General features: G+C 40.0%; 1 long non-coding RNA gene across 1 annotated transcript; it reads right to left on the bottom strand.

Annotated features, from left to right (window-relative positions):
* Positions 1 to 2,193: 2,193 nt before the first annotated feature.
* Positions 2,194 to 5,679, bottom strand: LOC143493178 (uncharacterized). The gene is made up of 3 exons (XR_013125359.1): positions 5,614 to 5,679; positions 5,355 to 5,474; positions 2,194 to 3,173 (listed from the first exon to the last, which is right to left on the bottom strand). It is a non-coding gene; the product is annotated as an uncharacterized LOC143493178 (long non-coding RNA).
* Positions 5,680 to 6,711: the final 1,032 nt, after the last annotated feature.

Here is a 6,711-nt window from a genome sequence, read left to right on the forward strand (position 1 = left end):
GGTTCTATACATACAACAATTATTGAGAGAGAGAGAGAGAGAGAGAGAGAAATAATGAAAAAATAATGTTCCCATTAATAAAAACCAAATTGACCCAAACTTTCATAAATTGCTTGTTTTCTTTATTTTTGTCTTTTTTCATTTTTTTCATTCATTTTTAGTGAATTATTGAAATAGCAGAATAGATGTAAAAATGTGAGACAAACAAGCACCACTCAGACCAAGTGTCTGATGCAGGAAGTGTGTTGGTCATTTGTGTCCTGCAGCAACTGTTACATGTGCTGTTACTCTCTCATGGATTCTATCGTTCTCTTTGTGTTTCTCCTCTGCATCTCAGGTAAGATTAGCGCTGGTTCACTTCTATGAACCACCTGTGTGGTCTTCAGTTTCATGGGTGTAACTGGTTCTTTATTAGCTGACCTATTTCAGAGTGCAGTGTGGCTCCAGACAGCTCTGAACTGATCTTCACTTTAACATTGGACATAAATCCTACCTGTTCAGTACTGAGATACAGACAGTGATCTTTGTAAAGCAGTGTGTGTGTGTATGTGTGTGTGTGTGTGTGTGTGTGTGTGTATCTGCAGACTCAGAGAACATGAGGACGCTGAAGCATGTTGCTGTAAAAAGTGGAGATTCTGTCACTATTCCATGTTTTTATGATGAATCCTATAAATCAAACAACAAATACTGGTGTCATGGATACTATTGGGCCTCTTGCACCATAGTAGCTTATACAAACACACATGGACGCACATCAGTTATTGATCATCCATCCCACAATATGTTTATTGTGGAACTGAACAGACTGAACACTGATCACTCTGGATGGTACTGGTGTGCTGCTGAAATTGGTGGTAAATATAATCCGGATGATAAGGATTATTTGTATCTGACAGTTAGTGCAGGTAAGAAATCTCTCTGTATTAAATATAGACTTGCTGACTGTTTGTAAGGCTTCTATCAGATGTTTCTTATGATGGAGGACATGTTTACACTGCTGTATTTATATGTGTTTGTTCAGCTCCTGCGGTGTCTGTGTTGGGGAGCAGAGTGAGTGGAGAGGAGGGGAGCAGCGTCAGTGTCCAGTGTCTCTACAGTGCTGCATATCAGAATAAACAGAAGCAGTGGTGCAGATCTACAGACTGGAGCTGCTACAAAGTGGGGAGGACTCACACATCCCAGAATTCAGCAATGTGGATCAGGGAAGAAATAAGATCCTTCAAGGTGGAGATGAGTGGACTGAAGGAGAGTGATGCTGGCTGGTACTGGTGCTCTGTTGGAGATGTACAGGTTCCTGTTCACCTCAATTTAACTGATGCACTCACAGGTATGTTTGCATGTACCTTTGTGTTTTAAGGAAATAATTAAGTGGTGAAACTATATGTCGGTGCATATTTAAACCATGACAGCACTGACGAGAGACAGAATAACTAATCCTGTGTTTGTGGTGTAATACTAGATTTGGTCCCAGTGTGAAAGAATAGAAGTGAGTCAGTTTGACTCTTTCATATTTTCATATTTCATATTTTGACAGTGCAGTTACTATATTGTGAAATACATGTAAGCACTGTAAGAACAACAAATATACCTGGACATTCTAATATTGGCAACATTGCAAACAGGTGCGTAAGACTACTGACATGTAAGCAGCGCTGTATTACAAGTTTTTGCCATTATAAAATACATTTGTTAGTTGTATTAAACAATATCTGTGACTGCAGTTTCTAGCAGTGATCACAGCATGTAAATTTAATCATCACTTTTCTATATTGTACTGAAGAAAACAACATCACATGATTAACCGTGAGCCTGGCTCAAAGTGGAACTGCTATGTTATGTGTTGCATCTGATGCATTTACTAATGTGGTAGTTTATAGTGTCCAAATGCAAACATCCATATCCTGTGTAACATTGTAGCTCACCAGAGGTGTGAATTAAACCAGGATCACTATGCTAATTAACCAGAGGTGACACCTGATTAGCCAGAGGTTAACTGGGTGAGACACCTCAGGGGTTAGGTGGGTGGGACCCAATTTCTGAGTTACCTTATAGCTGTGAGCGAGTGAAAGCCATAGGAGGAAAAGAACCCAGGTCACCACGTAGGTAAACCAGAACCTTGACCACAGAACCAAGAAACCAGATGACACAGCTTGAAATCAAAAGGAACAAAAGGGAGGGGGGGGGGGCAAAGGATGGCAGGGGAAAGACACAGAAACACACTTCCCAACAAAAGTAGTAGCCAAAAAGGGGAACACAAGGAAAGTACACAAACTTGTCTTTTTATTTTCAACAAAATAAAAGATGGAGGAGGTACTACCCGAGAGGAAAGAGAAGCACTCGAGAGGAGAAAAGAAAAGAAACAAAGAGAGCAGGTCCCAAAACCTCTACCAGTAGTTACCAGCTGATCCGTACGCCAGAACACCAACCAACCTTTCATCAATAAGTGTCTTACAGTGAGCTGCTTATAAGGGCCACAGAGCAGGTGTAGCTCATCTAGCCTGATTAGCAGTATAGTGTTGGAACCCACCATTACATTTTGTTCCTTGTTTAAAATACTTTTCTTTTCCTGTCTGTTACTCACTGCATATTTTTATGCTTTTCTGTAAATATCTGAGAATGAGTTTCTACAACACTACAACACTAGAGTAGTCTAAAACACTACTGTTTCAGCAAGAATATGTTTCGTCAGTTCCGCAAGAGTTCGTTTTAGATTTCTGGTTAACAATCTCACACTTTCTTGTCTACTATCTGGTTAACACCATAACACCATATTTTATCTGACAGTTTCACATGTTCTTCTACAGCTATAACTCACAGGAATACAACTGAAAACAAAGAACAAACCCAAGAAAACAAGTAAATGATGATTCATTGATGATCACTTCTACAAATCTTTCTAGTGTCCATAACAACATACATTCATTGATGTGCCAAAACACTTCTATGGACCAGATAAATGTACTGTCCATCACTGGTTACACTCCACAGTGATGTAAAACACAGGATATAAAATATTTACTCTCTTACATTTACATTACATTTACTCTCCTCTGACTCATTTAGTAAGAAATGTGCTAACAAATATTTCACCTCTACAGGGAAGAAAGGATCACAGTCGTTTGGAGTCTGATGGGGGTGGGACTTCTACTGCTGACCGGTCTGGTTTGTAGCATCTGTATGGCAAAGAGGAAGTGTAGTAAGTGTCCCTGATGTGGGTAAGACCTAAAGACATTGAAGCTATTGCTATTAAAAACACTTTAAAACATCCTGAAAGGCAGCGTTAATTTTAGTTATTGTACGTAAGTACTCTTACCACTGTAAACACGAACACTGCACTGGTCAGTCATGGGTCATTCACAGGATGGTTGTGAGAGTTTGTAAGAGTGTTGCTTGAGTGTCAATGTTTCTACTATAGTAGACTGGACTGTAATTGAACATGTCCAGCAAAGCAAATGTCCTTTGGTCAAAACAGACCACTAACACCTTAAATGCAAATTATTTGTGTCAAACTAAACAACATGAGCTGTAGTGTCTAGTTTGACTTACAAACACCAACTCCAAAATTGGAGTAAATACTCATCAATAAATGTTTCTAATAAAGTGTCTGGGGAGTGTAGTTTAACTGGCTATTAACTAACTGACATTATCTAACATTATCACTTCAATTACATCCAGAAGTATCAAGGTCAGCCGGCTCTGCAGAGGCAGACACACACACTGCAGCCTCCACGGTTAGTACTGAACTTCATGTGTGATCCCAGTCATTGTACTGATTAGCTGAAAAACAGGAAGTTCTGAATTCCTTCTTAAAATGCTTAAAATGTTCTCCTGCTCTTTCAGTCTGATGATACGGTGCTGTACAGTTCAATTGGTTTCAAGTCAAAGAAGTCAAAACAACGAAGCTTGGAGAAGGTATGATTCAGGGTTGCCAACTCTCACGCACTGAGCATGAGACACACGCATTTGACCGTTTTCACACGCTCTCACGCCACACTTCCGATATCTCATGCCCAAAAAAAAAAATCCAGTTTATTTACCTCTGATCCACATCTATGATTCAATGAGTTACTAGTTCGCTCTGGCCAACCACCGGCGATCGACAGATCGCAATATAACACTTAATTTGTGTCCATTTTACGTTCGCCACCCCCCGCTCAACAATTTACACCTGCCACCTCCTCCAGGTTAAAATCTCACTCCAAGCGAACGTCAAAAGTTGGCAACCCTGTATGATTATTCTGAAACATAATCATTAACACAAACATACCAATATTATTATTGTTGTTGATTTCTCCTTGTTCAGAAGGTCTGATGAGATGCATCATTATTTGTTTGTGTGTGATAGCTAACAGTACAGTATAAACTGGCTTTAGTTATTTGTAAGAATGACGTATTAAGCGTCACTGATAAATCCATGTTATGTATGTTAGAGATGTAGTGTAGTAACCAGCAGGTGTGCTGATGAAGACCTTGGCTGACCTTCATCCTTAACCTCTCCCTGTTCCAACAGCCTCCAGATGCTCATAATGGCATCATCTACAGTTCTGTTGCTAACCATTAAATCTTGTGTATTGGTCCTATCATTGCTCACCAAGCGAACAGTAAGTACTTCATCCTTCATCTGGACAACTTTTCCAGTAATATTATTTAATTTCCAATTATTACATAATTTCAATTTAAACAATTTGGGGATCTGTAGGGCATCAGATTTGTTGTCAAAATACTAAAACTGCTTTATAAGGGAGATATAGATGTGAACATAAGAGAGCAGGGCAGTTTTGGGGTGTAGTTCTTTCTACTACGCTGCTCTCAGAATGCTTAACACCCATCACATGACCTGACGGGGGGCGGGGCCTTAGTGATACTGCACAATGGATTCAGTGACTTCAGTGACTTTAGCTGGCCTGTGAACTTTATTTAGGAGATCCTCATTTGAATCTTTCCAGCAAAGCATTACTGCTGGAAAATCAACTTAATGATGAATATGACTGACAACCATGGAATGACATTAACTTACAATAAATCTCAAGAAGTCCCTCAGGATCTCACACAGTTCCAAGCCTGCAGGAGTAGTCAGTGTGCATAAGTTGACATCTCACTGTCACCTGAACACCGCCAGGTCTCACACACCAATCACGTCCCCTTCCAACTCCAGCCCACAATCACCAGTTCACTCATTATTATTTGCACCTGTGTCTCATTTCAAACTGTTTAAACCCTACAGGGTCCTGAGTTCAGTGTTTCACATTGTGACGGTCGTGGACGGACCGCACATTTCCTCCATCTTTTCCTTTTTTATTTCACGCATGCACACACACACACACACACACACACACACATATATATGCACACACCTGTACGTTTGCTCACACGCTGACGTTGGCGTTCAGTTCCCCAAAGGCGCTGGATGAAAGCGCTGCCCAGAAATGCTATGAAGCTAATCGGCAACCGAGAGACTTTTGTCCCGCTATGGACTGCGGCGGAATGAACGAAATATTTAAAATGAAAAGAGGACGCTAGACAAATTGTTTCTTATGCTTGTCTTTTATTCTGCTTACAAAGTTATTGGTGTTTCTTTTAAGTACAAAAAGAGAAAATAACGAGAGTTCATACCACTGTTTGTTCTTCAGGGGCGACGGACTTGCGGGCGGCAAAAAGGGGTTGGCGAGGAACCGAGGCCTGTTTATTTCGTTCCGTCCAGAAACGGCCCGGTTCAGCTTGCCGAAATGTCAGGGGGTTGACTGAGATGGGCTGTGGCTGAATGGTCGTCTATTAAATGTTGGCTGCAATGTTAGGCAATGTTAGATTTTGATTTTCATTAGTGCAAATTGTGTTGTAAATTGTGTGTAATGTTTTACTGATGCATCAGAGTCTGTCTAATGTATGTTTTGTCTGATGAATGTTAAGTGTTCCCCTTTGGTGTAGGAATGGTGCTGGCCACCTTCTTTATATGTGTAGTCTGAGTCCTATGTTGGGGGCCAAGCATTTGATCTTGTATAGGGAGCGACCCCCCTTTGAATTCTGCTGCCATAGTGGTTTCTGACTCTTGGAGAGAGACTCAGCAAGTTGAGATTTTGAATAGTATGTTTCTTTTGAGATATTGATGCTTGATTATTGTTGTTATTATTATTTTGAGTAATTATTTGCACAGATATTCACTTTCTAAAGAAAAAGAAAAAGAGAACGTTTGCTTGGACTTTGTGCTCCCTCTGCTATCCTGATCCACTTTGCATTTTTTTGCAAGTGCTCGTCCAATCCTTCACACACATCGATGGTCTGAGACGCCTCCTCAGTGATGAGAGTCCTGTGTGTCTCCCCTCTGCTGTAATCACACCTCCTTTACTCTCTTAATTAAACGCTGCATCGTTTGACTCTTGCTACTAACTCATACAACAATGGTACATTTAGTCTATGGTAAAACAAGGTTTTCAGAACATCTTACCTTTTTGTTGTAATTGAATTAGTTATTGCATGTATTAATTATATAAATTGTTAACATTATTGATGCATTTGTTTTAGGTAAAAACATGCTTGTAATTTGTTTGAAGATTCTGTTTTGTCCAAAGCTGTGGTAAATCAAAATGATGGTATGTATTACACTTCTGAACCTTCAGAAAACAGGTAGCTCCGCCTTCCGTGTCAGTCATGGTTACGTTTCATTAGTTTGTTGTGGTTTCTTTTGTTAATAACCCTTGTCATTCTTGTCAGCTG

Source organism: Brachyhypopomus gauderio, unplaced genomic scaffold (genome assembly GCF_052324685.1).
Source record: "Brachyhypopomus gauderio isolate BG-103 unplaced genomic scaffold, BGAUD_0.2 sc82, whole genome shotgun sequence".
Lineage (NCBI taxonomy): Eukaryota > Metazoa > Chordata > Actinopteri > Gymnotiformes > Hypopomidae > Brachyhypopomus > Brachyhypopomus gauderio.